The sequence below is a fragment of the Cervus elaphus genome, chromosome 20, assembly GCF_910594005.1.
Source record: "Cervus elaphus chromosome 20, mCerEla1.1, whole genome shotgun sequence".
In the NCBI taxonomy this organism is placed as follows: Eukaryota; Metazoa; Chordata; class Mammalia; order Artiodactyla; family Cervidae; genus Cervus; species Cervus elaphus.
Genome location: NC_057834.1, coordinates 67,725,568 through 67,741,181, shown reverse-complemented (window position 1 = coordinate 67,741,181; position 15,614 = coordinate 67,725,568). Strand labels below are relative to the sequence as shown.

Genomic DNA, 15,614 nt, shown 5'->3' with positions numbered 1-15,614 from the left:
TTATCTTCTAATTATGCCTTTCACTCACTCTCTCTGTTCTTTACATATCTGAGAAATCCCGCTTGGTTTTATCTTCTTGGTATCTCTGGAATTAGTGCCTTCTTCTTACTCCCGGTGCTCCAACCCTAAGTAGAATTGTGGTTACCTTTGAGAACCATTGGGCTTCCCTGGTGGCTCAGAGGTTAAAGCATTGGCCTGCAATTCCGGAGACCTGGGTTCGATCCCTGGGTTGGGAAGATCCTCTGGAGAAGGAAATGGCAACACAGTCCAGTACTCTTGCTTGGAAAATTCCTTGGATGGAGGAGCCTGGTAGGCTACAGTCCAGGGGTCGCGAAGAGTTGGACACGACTGAGCGAGTTCACTTCACTTCACTTCACTTTGAGAACCATTAATATAGCCTCAGAAGGTCCTCATTCTTCTGATGTTTTGCCTGTAGGCTAACCTACATCCTCACAGAGAACTGATGTTTCCAGAGCACACAGCTCTGAACATACTGAATATATTGTCACATTGTGTCATCCAGGCTCTGGGTGATTAGGCTACACCCTGGCTTTCCTTGCCTCTTCCCTCACCCACCTACCTTTCTGTCTCTCCTTAGCACTCAAAATATGTTCCATGAGTCTGTTGGGTTACTTGGGAGCTTGTTAGGATTGCAGTTTCAGAACCCACTCCAGACCAAATGAATCAGAATCAGTATTTTAACAGGATTCCTCAGTGATTTGTTTGCACCTTACAATTTACTGTTGGGTCTCAACAAACCAAAATCCTTTTTGTTTTATGGCCCATTGTAAAGCGACCTCTTTCCTAAGGACATTTTCATTCTCCAGCTAGAATTAATTTCTTCCCATTCTGGTCTTCCCGTAATAGTGTTCTGAATCTCATAATACCTAATATGTTTTGCCTTATAAAAAGGTATGTTTATTTCTCCTCTCTAAAATCTTGATTGCCTGTCTAGCTCCAATAAATTAAACTCCTTGAAGGTAGAAGAATAGGAACTCTAAATATTAATGGAATAAATACATTAATGAATTATATGGCCTGTGCATTTTTTTTTCATACAGACTGACACAGTTATCACAGTAATTTGCCACTGATCTGTTTTCAGTAAATTTGGTTTGTATTGTATTGGTCTTTCCAGTCAGGTTACTAGACCAAATAGAATTTAAAATAAATTTGTCTTGATAAATGGTGAGTAAATGTTATTGATGGATGACACAAAGCTGTGTTGAGCATCAGTCCTAACAAAATCTCCTATTTAGATTTCATTAGGAGAGATAAACACAAAGAATTTAAAAACCCAAGGAAATCATTTAGAAACCTTTTATTTGGAAAAATAAATCCTGTTAAGCCAATAACACCTGTCTCAATCAGGGGGCTTAGTTGCAAGCAATGGAAATCAGCTCTGGCAGGAAGAATGAAATAGTAGCTCGCAGAGTAGATTTGAAGGCTGGAAATGCAGATACAGGAAAGGGCAGGCTCTAGAAGTATCTATGTTGTTGAGTTGCTAAGTCGTGTCCAACTCTTTTGCAACTCCATGGACTGTAGCCTGCCAGGCTTCACTGTCCATGGAATTTCCCAGGCAAGAGTAACAGAGTGGGTTACCATTTCTTTCTCCAGGTGATCTTCTCGACTCAGAGACTGAACCTGCATTTTCTGCATTGCAGGTAACTTCTTTATTGCTGACCAACCAGGGAAACAGCAGAATCTATACCCAGTTTTATATTTGGAAATAAGATTGGATGTTGTGTAGCTAAAAGAAAATAAAATCCATGAAAACCTTTAGGGAGAAGAACTATATATTTCTTTTGTGCAGATAACATTATTTTGTTTATTGGTCAGTGGCACTGGAGAAAATTATTACAAGCATTTCAGGAAAATAATATTAGAAGACCAGATTTGAATTTAATATACTTTATTCCATTGAGTTTTGAAGATGGCGTTTTATTTTTGCAGTTTGGGGGCTCTGATAGGATGTTCTAGTGTAACCCTGATAGCCTGCTAGTTTTTACAAGTGGCTAGTGTAACAAAGGTCCGTCTGGTCAAGGCTATGGTTTTTCCAGTGGTCATGTATGGATGTGAGAGTTGGACTGTGAAGAAAGCTGAGTGCCGAAAAATTGATGCTTTTGAACTATGGTGCTGGAGAAGACTCTTGAGAGTCCCTTGGACTGCCAGGAGATCCAACCAGTCCATCCTAAAGGAGATCAGTCCTGGGTGTTCATTGGAAGGACTGATGCTGAAGCTGAAACTCCAGTACTTTGGCCACCTCATGCGAAGAGTTGATTCATTGGAAAAGACCCTGATGCTGGGAGGGATTAGGGGCAGGAGGAGAAGGAGACGACAGAGGATGAGATGGCTGGACGGCATCACTGACTCGATGGGCATGAGTTTGAGTAAACTCCGGGAGTTGGTGATGGACAGGGAGGCCTGGCATGCTGTGATTCATGGGGTTGCAGAGAGTCGGATACGACTGAGCGATTGAACTGAACTGAACTGAGTATGATCAAAATAAAACACAGACTCAATAGTTATGTAGTTGTAGTGTTCAAAATTTATTTTTTTATGCATTTTAAAATTGTATCAAACACTTTTCAAAGAGGATATTAGACTAAAAGTTAAACATTTACAGTTACTTTAAGAAGATACTTTAAAGTTGTCTCAATGAACAAATAAAAATTTATAGGCTTGAATGGTTTTGTCTGTTTTAAACAAAATATTTGATTAACTCTGACACTACATATATCTAGTCACCCTGGATAATGCAGTGTTGCTTGTACTATTAATAAAAAAGGATGTCAGACAACCAAAATTATTAGCAAATACTGATATAAAAATCAATAAAACACACCTATGATAAAATAGAACAGAAGGTTAAATTGGCAGTTGTTAAAACTGATACTGAAATAATTCTTTTTGACTTTGAGAAATTCTTTGGTATGACATACCCTTTGAAAATTGTTTTTAACTGACTTTATTGAGATGTAATTATATACCACAAAATTCATCCATTTTGGGTAGATGATTTTTTTTTACAGTAAATTTACTGAGTTGTACAACCATCACTGTCAACTAGTTTTAGAACAATTTCATTTTCTACCCAAAATCTGTCATTCCATTTTCAGTTAGTACCCATTTTTACTCCCAGCCATAGACAACTACTAATCTCCTATTTTCTGTCTCTGTAAATTTGCCTTTTTAGGACATTTCACATAAAAGGAATCATACATTTTTTTGTGTGTCTGGTTTCTTTTATTTAGCATAATATTTTATTTTTCTAATCATTTAAATTTTTTTGCTATAAGAAATAGAAGTTTTATTCTAAAATGAGAATCAGAGCTTGTTCGTTTAAAATGAAACATTAGGAATAGAAATCCTGTTAAGAATTAAAATGAAAACCTTATTATGCATGACCAAAAACAAAAGGTAAACTCTTGTTATATTGGTTTTCAAAATTGGGGGAAAAAAGTCCCTCATTCATTCTTTTGTACTAACTCTGAAAAGGTTAAGTGTGTGCATCTGTGTGCATACATACATAACACATATGTACATGAATACATCTGTATTTAACCTGAATGAAGTTTGAATGGTATTTTTGGTCAGGCTCCACTAGATAATGCTGTAGTACAAACAGCCTCAAGTTCTTAGTGGCTTATCTGCAAGAAAGACTTCTTTTTTTCCTCGTGTATATGTCAACTGTGACTGACTGTGAGTCTGGTCCAGGCTTTGGATCTACTTCATCTGGGGATCAAGACTGAAGAAGTGATGCCATCTTCCACAAAGGTTTTGTGGCAAATCCTATGTAAATGGTGTGTTGAACCTTTCTGAATAAGGAAAGCGAATTTTTTTCTATAGCATATTAAATACAAGCAAGACAATTTTCCACTAGATAAGAAATTACTCAACATAATTGAGATAAATGGAAAGGCATTAGTCATGATTAATATCCTGCAATTGGTTAATGCTCATGAATAATCTGGGGAAGATCATACAGATCCTTAACAACCGCTAGCCGTGCAGCTGGCGCCTTACTTTGGATTTCAGGTGCAGCATTCATTTATCCTGGAGTTCTCCATTCCCTTTTTTTTCAAGACCTATCAGATGAAAATGTGAATACTTCAAATTCTGCCACAGTAAATGTCAATTTAAGTTTTGTTGGTTATACCTTCATCAAATCCTCTCTTCTACCTGTTTGCCTCCTTTCTGGTCCCTCAGCATTGTAAGTGCTTTCCTGCCGTAGGCATTATTGGATTCCTGGACTGGAATCCACTTGCCTCCTTGTCTTTCATGGCTGGCTCCTTCTCACTTCACCTCCTTAAAGACACCCTCCCTAATAGCTCTCTCAAAAGCATTCCTCTCGCTCCTTGCCTTAAACACTCCAGCATATCACTCTGCTTTCTCTGGAATTTACGCTCTTTCTTTGTATCTGGACTTATTTATTTTTCTGTAGTTTTATTTGTTTATTATCTGTTACCCACCCTGCTAATTACAGTGTAAGCTTCATGAGAGAAGGCATCATGGCAGCCAGTCTTGACCACTATAGAATCCCCAGCCCAGTGCCTAACACGTTGTTGACATTCTATGAATCTTTGTTAAATGAAATAATACTGCTGCGCTCGGTGCTTTTTGTGTGTGCATATGGCTGGTGGCGGCCGATTCTTGGCCCTTCCAATTAAGAAATAAGTGATTTGGAGATAATTATTATCCCTATACTACAGGATTCCCAGGTGGCACTAGTGGTAAAGAGTCTGCCAGCCGATACAGGAGACCTTGGAGACTCAGGTTTGATCCCTGGGTAGAGAAGATCTGCCGGAGGAGGGCAAGGCAACCCACTCCAGTGTTCTTGCCTGGAGAATCCCCATGGACAAAGGAGCCTGGAGGGCTACAGTCCATGGGTTTGCACAGAGTCATACATTGCTTCAGTTACTGAAGCAACTGAGGATGCAAAATCCATTTTAGCCAACTAGTGCACTTCTTGGGAACCATTTTTCAGTATATCCCTGAGTTGGGTGTGCAGTGTTATATCCCCGTGGGACATATTTTCAACCTCTTTGGGAGTTCCGATTAGTATAATTGGTTTTTCTTGGCTTGCTCTGCTTCCAGTTAGCCATCACAGGAATCTACAATAGTAGCACAATAGTAGGTTAGTAGTAGCAGCAGTTGGCTGACACTCTTTCATATATGTATCCATTACCACAGACTTATTTTAAAACAAATTTAGTAGACTCTTATCATTTATGGATTTGACATTCATGGCTTTAAATGTCTTTTACATGGAATGATGTGACATATCTCTAAGCCATACATATAAATGCACCTATGATTTGAAGGACACAGGGGCAGATTCTTAAGGGTCTTTCAGTCTTAATGTTTTACTTATTTTTTTCTTTCTTTTTTACTTGTCCTTGTTTCATATGTAGTAATCAAGATGCTAAAAATCTGAAACTTCTTTTGACTTCTACCTACCTACCAAAGGGCTTCCCAGGTGGTGCTAGTGGTAAAGAACCTGTTTGCCAGTGTAGGAGACCTAAGAGATGCTGGTTCAATCCCTGGGTTGTATGGCTGTTTGCAAGAAAAAAATCTTACTAAAATTTTTTTGTGTGTCTGCTATACAATAGGCTTCACAGGTGGCACAGTGGTAAAAAATCTGCCTGCCAATGCAGGAGATGCAAAAGACACGGGTATGATCCTTGGGTCGGGAAGACCCCTTGGAGTAAACAATGGCAACCCATTCCAGTATTCTTGCCTGGAGAATTCCATATACAGAGGAGCCTGGCAGTCTACAGTCCATGAGGTCTCAAAGAGTCAAACATGACTGAAGCGACTTAGCATATATGTACTAAAGGTGAAAAGGATTTAATTTTTAGTTTTAAGTTTGATGAGAAAATTGTGAAAAGAAAATTAGTGGACAGTTTTCAGTAATCAAGAATATATCCTTATCCTACTTGAACTGCCTTTTATAAAACTTTAAAAATTATTTTTAATATAGAATATTTTCATGTATACAAAAGAATATGTGTATATACATATGTATCCATATTACATCCATCACTATTGGTAATATAACTATTTATATAATATCTATAACAATACAATATCTACAGGGGCAAGCAGCCTGTGTGGCCAAATCCAGTCTGCATTTTGTTCACAAATAAAGGTTATTGGCATATAACCACACCCATTGATTTATGTGTTGTCTGTGACTATTTTCACACTGTAGTGCCCAAGGTAAGTAATTGTAACAGAGACCAGATGGCCTGCAAGGCCCAAATTTACTATCTGGCCCTTTATGGAAAATATTTGCAGACTCTTAGTAATAGAATAATAACATTGCACCCACCACTAGCTTAGGAAATAAAGCGTAACCTCAAATTTTGGTACAGATATGCCTCAGAGATATTGCAGGTTCAGTTGCAGACCATCACAATAAAGCCAGTATTGTAATGAAATGAGCCACCCAGTTTTTGGTTTTTTGCAGTACATATGATAGTTATGTTTATGCTGCAGTCAGTTAAGTGTGCAAAAAAATATACATACCTTAATTTAAAAATATTTTATTGCTAAAAATTATGTTAACCATAATCTAAGTTTTCAATGAACCATAATCCTTTTACTGCTTGAGGAGCCTACCTCAGTTTTGGTGGCTGCTTCCTGATCAGGGTAGTGGTTGCTGAAAGTTGGGGTGGCTGTGGCAGTTTCTTAAAATAAGACAACAGAATGAGGTTTGCCACATCAGTTGACTCTTCCTTTCACAAATGATTTCTCTGTAGCATACAATCCTGTTTGGTAGCATTTTACCTACAGAAGAACTTCTTTCAATGTTGGAGTCAGTCCTTTCAAACCCTGCCTCTGGTTTATCATTAAGTGTATCGATTTATGTAATATTCTAAATCCTTTGTTGTCATTTCAACAATCTTCACTGCATTTTCACCAGAGATAGATTCCACCTCAGGAAACCACCTCTTTGCTCATCCATAAGAAACAACTTCTCATCCACTCATGTTTTATCATGACATTGTAGCAATTCTGTTACATCTTCAGGCTCCATTTCTAATTCCAGGTTTCTGTCTATTTATACCACATTTGCAATTATTTCCTCCACTGAAGTCTTGAACCTCTCAAAGTCATCCAAGAGGGTTGGAATCAACTTTTTCCAAATTCTGTGAATGTTTATGTTTTCACCTGTTCTCATGAATCACAGATGTTCTAGTGGCATCTACAATGGTGAAATCCTTCCAGAAGGCTTTCACTTTCCCTTGCCCAGATCCATCAGAGAAATCACTGTCTATGGCAGCTAGAGCCTTGTGAAAGGTAGGCTTCAGTACTGAATGTAAATGTACTTCAGTACATGTGCTTCAGTAATGTACTTCAGTAGTAAGTCTGAGAAGTCTTGGAAGTCTTTAATCTATGACCTGCAGAATCGTTGTATTGGTAAGAATGAAAACATTAATCTCATTGAACGTTTCCACCAGAGCTCTTGGGTGGCCAGGTGCATTGTCAATGAGCAGTAATCTTTTGAAAAGAATGTTTTTTCCTGAGCAGTAGGTCTCAACAGTGAGCTTTACAACCATGTTGTAAACAGACGGGCTCTCATTTAGGCTTTGTGGTTCCATTTATAGAGCATTTGCATACTCAGTTGCTTCAGTCGTGACTCTTTGCGACCCCATGGACTATATGTAGCCCACCAGGCTCTTCTGCCCATGGGATTCTCCAGGCAAGAATATTGGAGTGGGTTGCCATGCCCTCCTCCAGGGGCTCTTCCTCACCCCAGGAATTGAACCCTTGTCTCCTGTGTCTCTTGCATTGCAGGCAGATTCTTTACCACTGAGCTACTGGGAAAACCTCTTTTATAGAGCATAGGCAGAATCAATTTAGCATAATTTTTAAGGGCCCTAAGCTATTCAGAATAATAAACGAGCATTGACCCCCAACTTAAAGTTACCACCAGCATTAGCCACTGAGAAGTGCTTTAAAGCCAGACATTGACTTCTGTGCTCTAGCTATGAAAGTCTTAGATGGCATCTTCTTACAATATAAGGCTGTTTCATCTTCATTGAAAATCGGTTGTTTAGTGTTGCCACCTTCATTAATGAACTTAGCTAGGCCTTCTGGATAGTTTGCTGCAACTTTTACATTAGCAAGTTGCTGCTTCACCCTGTATTTTTTTATGTTACAGAGATGGCTTCTTTCCTTAAAGCTCATAAACCAGCCTCTGCTAACTTCATAATTTTCTTCTTCAGCTTCCTCACCTCTTTCAGCCTTCATGGAATTAAAGAGAGTTAAGGCCTTGCTCTGGATTAGTTTTTGGCTGAAAGGAATGTTGTGGCTGAATCTTCTATCCAGATCGCTAATACTTTCTCTGTATCAGTAATAAGGCTGTTTCGCATTCTTATCATCTGTGTGTTCACTAGAGTAGCACTTTAAATTTCCTTCAAGAACTTTTTCTTTGCATTCACAACTTGGCTAACTGGCACAGGAGACCTAGCTTTCAGCCCATCTTGATTTTCAGCTTGCTTTCCTCACTAAGCTTGATTACTCCTGGTTTTTTATTTAAATTGAGTCTTGACACTCTTCCTTTCACTTCAGAAGGACTAATGGCTTCCTGCACTGAGTTGTGTCCGACTCTTTGTGACCCCATGGACTGTAGCCCTCCAGACTTCTCCGTCCATGGCATATCCCAGGCAAGAATACTGGACTGGGTTGCTATTTCCTTCTCCAGGAGATTTTCCTGACTCTGGTATCGAATGTGGGATTGAACCCATATTTCCTGCTTTGTAGGGAGATTCTTTACTACTCAGCCATCAGGGAAGCCCATGGTAGGATTATTATTTGACCTGTTTCAATATTGTATCTCAGGGAATAGGGAGGCTCAAGATGAGGGAGAGAAATGGGGGGACAACCAAAGGGGAAAGCAGTTAGAACAGAAACTTTTATCAAGTTCATATCTTATATGGGCGTGGTTTGTGGTGTCCCAAAACAATTACAATAAGAGATCACTGATCACGGATTACCATAACATATAGTAATAATGAAAACATTTGAAGTAGTATTGCAAGAATTACCCAAATGTGACCCAGAGACATGAAGTGAGCAAATGCTGTTGGAAAAAATGGTACCTATAGACTTGTTCAATGCAGACTTGCCAAAACCCTTCAATTTGTGAAAAACATGCTTCACAGTAAAGTGAAGCAAGATAAAATGAGGTAAACCTGCATTCTCTGTGTGGTCCTCCCAAGATCCTGTCTCTCTCCTGCTTAAAAGAAAATAATAATTTGGGTTTTGTTTTTTTCATTCATTTGGTTTTCATTTGGTTTTCATAAAAGTGATGGTCCTGAATGCAAAATGGTTTGACGTATGATATTTAGACTTCACAGTGCAAAAGTGTTACACATTCAGTAAAACCAGACTGTGAATTTTGATCTATTCTTGGGTAGTAGGAGATAAGCTTTCCTGGAGCTGGGTAGTAGCAGCGAGCCACAGCTGCCAGCCAGCCACACCATCACGGGGGTAGCAACCATACACTTACAAACATTCTGTGCCTGTACAGCCATTCTGTTTTTCACTTTCAGGCAACATTCAATAAAGTACATGAGCTACTCAACACTATAAGATTCAGCTCAGTTCAGTTGCTCAGTCTCGTCCGACTCTTTGAGGCCCCATGGACTACAGCATGCCAGGCTTCCCTGTCCATCACCAACTTCCGGAGCTTACTCAAACTCATGTCCATTGAGTCAGTGATGCCATCCAGCCCTCTCATCCTCTGTCGTCCTGTTCTCTTCCTGGCTTCAATCTTTCCCAGCATCAGGGTCTTTTCCAGTGATTCAGTTCTTTGCATCAGGTGGCCAAAGTATTGGAGTTTCAGCTTCAGCATCAGTCCTTCCAATGAATATTCAGGACTGATTTCCTTTAGGATTGACTGGTTGGATCTCCTTGCAGTCCAAGGGGCTCTCAGGAGTCTTCTCCAACACCACAGTTCAAAAGCATCAATTCTTTGGTGCTCAGCTTTCTTTATAGTCCAACTCTCATATCCATACATGACTATCTCTCATATCCATACATGACTATTGGAAAAACCATAGCTTTGACTAGACAGACCCTTGTTGGCAAAGTAATGTCTCTGCTCTTTAATATGCTGTTTAGGTTGGTCATAACTTTTCTTCCAAGGAGCAAGCATCTTTTAATTTCATGGCTGCAGTCACCATCTGCAGTGATTTTGGAGCCCAAAAAGATAAAGTCTCTCACTGTTTCCATTATTTCCCCATATATTTGCTGTGAAGTGATGGGACCAGATGCCATGATCTTAGTTTTCTGATTGTTGAGTTTTAAGCCAACTTTTTCACTCTCCTCTTTCACTTTCATCAAGATTGGCTTTGTATTAGATGATTTTGCCCAACTGTAGACTCATGTAAGTGTTCTGATCATATTTAAGATAGGCTAGGATAAGCTGTCATGTTCAGAAGGTTAGGTGTATTAAATACTTTTTGAATTACAGTATTTTCAATTTTCAGTGGGTTTATAGGGATGTAACCCCACTGTAAGTTGAGGAAGATCTGTATGTATTTGAAGCAACATCTGTTAAAGATTTTTCTGAATTTTTACCTTGTATGGTTTAGGACTTTAAAAAATGATGTTGTCCTATATGAATTCTCTGATTTGCTTTTTTCCCTAATATTTAGCTTATAATTTAGCTTATATTTATCAATGGCCTTATATGAAGTTGTAGTTGATTTCCTATTTTCTTTAAAAGATTGCATTTGTTTATTTGGCTGGATTGAGTCTCAATTGTGGCAACAGGATCTTTGTTGTGTCATGTAGGTTCTTTCATTGTGGAGCAAGGATTCTCTAGATGTGGTGCCGGGCTCCAGTAGTTGTGGTACATGGGATCTTAGTTTGCTAACCAAGGATTGAACCCATGTACCCTGAATTGTGAGGCAGATTCTTAACCCCTGGAGTACCAGGGAAGTCCCTGTGGTTGATTTTCATTGCTGTGTATTATATGTAACCTTGTGTGCATACCACAATTTATCTATCTATTCTGGGCTGCCCTGAATGTTTGTAGTGCCTTAGGTTGTACGTACCACATGACAATGTTTTAACCATAGAGATTGTTGTATTCTTGTTTTAGATTTCTACTTAGTTTCATGGGAAACTGAAAAAGTGAATTCAGTGATGATGCCCAGTACATTTGACTTACTGGCTATTGTTGTTCAGTCTCCCAGTCGTGTCCGACTCTTTGTGACCCCATGGACTGCAGCTGGCCAGGCCTCCCTGTCCTTCACCATCTCCTAGAGTTTGCCCAAGTTCATGTTCATTGCATCGGTGATGCCATCCAGCCATGTTATCCTCTGATGCCCTGCTCTCCTTCTGCCCTCAATCTTTCCCAGCAGCAGGGACTTTTCCAGAGTCCTCTGTTTGCATCAGATGACCAAACTATTGGCGCTTCAGCTTCAGCATCAGCATCGGTCCTTCCAGTGAACATTCAGGGTTGATCTCCCTTAAGATCAGCCCACTGGCAGTTAGGGGGTGGTCAAATGCTGGCTCCTCTACTTATTAAAATAGCAGTTAGAGTTTGAATAAGTGATTTAACCTGATTCCTCGTTTGAAAACAAGAGGTAAAATAGCAGCTCCTCAGTAGTATTGTTACCTAGTTTAAAAAAAGGGAAGAAATAGCACATATCTTACAGGATTGTGGTAATGTTTGCATAACTCACATAAAGCCTTCAAGCAGACAGTGTCTATATACATCACATTTATTTGTCCCTTTTTATCCTCTTCTTGATCATCTGGAATCCAAGGTGAGATATGACCTCTCTGAGGTTACAAAGGAGAAAACTGAATCTCAGAAAAGTAACAATACTTGACCAGGTTCACACAGCTAGTATATGTCTAAACTTGAATAAAGAATCTGCCTACAATACAGGAGACCAAGGTTCGAGCCCTGGGTTGGGAAGATCCCCTGAAGAGGAAATGGCAACCCACTCCAGTTTTCTTGCTTGAAGAATCCTATGGGCAGAGGAGCCTGGTGGGCTACAGTCTGTGCGGTCACAAAGAGTCGGACACAGCTGAGCGACTAACACCTTGACTGCCTAGCCTTTTTCTATTACCACTTTTCTTTTTGTCCAGAGGGGAAAATTTTATCAAATAAAACTATTTGTGACATTTCTATGGTTAATCTCTAACTTTATAGTGCAAAAACTGAAAAAGCCCAAGTATATTCAAGGCAACACTGTTAGAAAATAGAAAAAAAAATGGATAAATAAATTATGATATATGCATACAAGGGTATATATACTGCATCGCACTGGAAATTATGTCAAACAAGATTATTGAGTGTTGTATGCCCCTTTATAGAACCCAACACAGGCTGGCTTTCCCCCAATCACATTTTCAACAGTGTTCCACAGAAGGCCTTTCTAATTTTTATTATTATTATAAGCAGGCAGATTGGAAGGAGTTGTAAACCAAAACACAGCTGGTAAGTCTAAATTTAGGCCCATCAAGATGAGTGTCCCTCATAACAACATGGTTTCTCAAACTCCTTCCTTGCAAGTTGCATTTTACCAGATGTCTCTTGGTGTACATGTTTCTTGTACATCAGCAATTTTATTTGCATGGCCTTTTCATGCCAGTATTCTGATTTATCACACTTCTCACATTGATTTTTTCCCCCCTCTGTTGTAAAAAGAAAATAGCTGTTTGTGCACAGATGGTGGATGCAATTTAGTATTATCAGAGTAATTCATGTTATATTTATGAGATGTTCTGGAGTTGAATCTTAGGGAGGGATATTAAGGAAGGACACCTCTCAGAGAGGTCATAGCTCACCTTTCAGCCTGTTTCTTATGGAGTTCATCTCCTGAGCACTCAAATATTGGCAGGCCATTGTTTTAAATTTCAGCTGTGTATTTTATTTATTTCCGTAGTAGAACTTTGGAACCATCAAATAGCATTAAAGGAGGGAGGCAAAAACATTTCTCAGAAATTATTGAAGTTGATTATTAACTGGTTAAAAAAAATGAATGGATCAAAGATGTAATGTTTTAATTAGAATTCCTTCCTTCCTTTCTACCCTTCCTTTCTTCTTTACACAATTATTGTGTGCCATTCTGTATACAGAAGTGCTCTTCATTTGCTAGGGCTGACATGATGAAGTACCACAGACTAAGTGTCTGAAACAAAGATAAATTAATTTTCTCACAGTTCTGGAAGCTAAAAGTCTGAAATCAAGGTGTCAGCAGGGTTGGTTCCTTCTGAATGTGTGAGGGAAGGATCTCTTCCCTGCCTCTCCACTTGGCTTATAGATGGCTGTCTTCTCCCTGTGTCTTATAACATGCATGTCTTTGTCCAAATCCCCCCCTTTTTGTAAAGATCCCAGTCATATGGCATCAGGACCCACTTCAATGACCTCATTTTAACTCTATTTCCTCTGTGAAGCTCCTGTCCCCAAATAAGGTCACATTTTGAGGTGGCAGGGTTCGGAGTTCAGCATATGAATTTTGGGAGGACATGGTTCAACTCACAGCAGATACTTACAATAAAACAAAAGTAACGACAAGGAAAACTTACCCTTATTTCATAAGTGAGTTTGTCAATAAATTGCAGCATGATGCTAGCACAGTGCTAATGTCCGTTTATTTTAGGAAAGTTATTTACATAGTTTTTCTTATTATGAATGTACTAATTGGAATAAGGATAAAAGGCAGTGCCATCTTGGCTGTTTCCGTGTCTTAGCTATTGTAAACAGTGCTGCCACGAATACTGGGGTGCATGTGTCTCTTTGAATTATGGTTTTCTCAGGGCATATGCCCGTTAGTGGGATTGCTGGGTCATGTGGTAATTCTATTTCAGTTTTTTAAGGAATCTCCATACTGTTCTCCATAGCAGCTCTATCAATTTACATTCCTGCCAATGGTGCAAGAGGGTTCCCTTTTCTCCGCATCCGTTTGTAGATTTTTTTAATTATGGCCATTCTGACTGATGTGAGGTGATACCTCATTGTAGTTTTTATTTGCATTTCTCTAACCATGAGTATGTCTTCTTTAGAGAATTGTCTGTTTAGGTCTTCCACCTATTTTTTGAGCTCTGTGACAACCTAGAGAGGTGGGTGGTGGGAGGGCGATTCAGGAGGGAGGGGACGTAAGTATACCTGGGGCTGATTTCGTGTTGATGTATGGCAGAGACCAACATACTGTAAAGCAGTTATCCTCCAAAGGTGGGTGGGACCTATCAAAAAAGAGAGAAAAACAGGCAATGACTTTCTGCAACAATGTGACTGACTTCTCTATTATGCATATTCAGATTTTAGCCTGAAACCATCCCTAGATGTTTCGGTGCATTCCTGTGTGTGTGTGTTCACTATGCTAGCTATAAGTATTCAGTGTTATTTAAGAAGTTTAAGCATGCAAATAATTTCCGCTCTGCTTTAATCTCTTGAAGGAAAAAAAAATGAAAAGATGTATTTTCACTGTCTGAAATATCATAAGATAAAGGACATATAACCAAATACAAAGAATGAACAAATGTATAAATGAAGTTGAGGGCCGGGGATGGAAGAGAGAGAACTAGCAGGAGAAAGAGGCATGCATTATCCTGGAGGTGAGACCTTTGTTTGGAAAGAACAAATTTTAACGATCCATTTCTCCTGAAAAGCATCAACCACAAAAGGTTAAATGGAGTTCTTTTTGGTTAATTACTTCTTTGGATCTTCTCAAACACTTATTTTCTTCCCTTATTCATGTCCAAATGTAAATCTTTTAAGTATCGTCAGTGTATTTTCTTTCCTTTTTCTTTGAAGTGAATAGAAAACTCTTTGAACAGTCAGTTTTATTGAGGTTTCAAGAATGTTTCTGAGTGATTCATAGTAATTTAAATCTTTCTACTGAAATCTTGGAGGTTGCTAAATTTCAGCCTGTAATTTTCTTCCTTTGCTAGATATTGAAGCATATTTTTATGACACCACACTACACTCATTGGAATTGTGAGCCTTTGTAAATTCATGCAGATCTTTCCCACGCTACAAAAGGATGCATTTTAAGCAGAAGAAATAGAATGCTAAATTATGTAGTAGGTAAAAGAAGTGGGTTGTGGTAAGTCAAGAGGGTGACTACAAAGAATGCCAGAGCGCATGGTTGTATGCACTGTCAGTGAAATTTAAAGCACATTTGCCCATCAAATTAAAATTTGTCAGCTTAGAAAACTATTATTTATATGAAATGAATATTGAGAGAGATTTTTGTACTTGCTGATAGCATGTTTATTTGGAACCTCTAAATTCTGTTGTAATAGCTGCTTAGTATTCCATTGTGTTAGCATCCCATAATTTTGACAATCCCATTTTCTTGTGATTCTGGGCATATTTTTAAATTTCCTTTTTAACTATACAATTTTGATGAGTTCAGAAAAAAAAATCATACAATTAAATGTGTAATTCAAGGTCTTCTGCCAAAATGGCCCTAGATACTCTTTTAACTTATTACAATAGTTCTTACTGTTTATGAACACATTAGATACAGTGTTGACTCTCAACAATTAAAAATCATTTTGCAAAATAATACACATTTATTTTAGAATATTTGTAAACATAGAAACTCAGACAGGAAAATATTAAGCTCAAGAGGAAT

At 38.6% G+C, this 15,614-nt stretch overlaps 1 protein-coding gene across 4 annotated transcripts in view; it reads left to right on the top strand.

Annotated features, from left to right (window-relative positions):
• The window catches only part of SNX7 (sorting nexin 7), a 108,071-nt gene that overhangs the window by 12,315 nt on the left and 80,142 nt on the right, over window positions 1-15,614 (top strand). Inside the window, exon 1 of one of the 4 annotated variants that reach the window (XM_043876156.1) lies at window positions 14,434-14,589. The exons of the other annotated variants lie outside the window; for them this stretch is intronic. The gene's annotated coding sequence lies outside the window, so the exon portion shown is untranslated. Of the gene's footprint in view, window positions 1-14,433; window positions 14,590-15,614 lie in introns of those variants that run through there. 4 annotated transcript variants of the gene reach the window in all.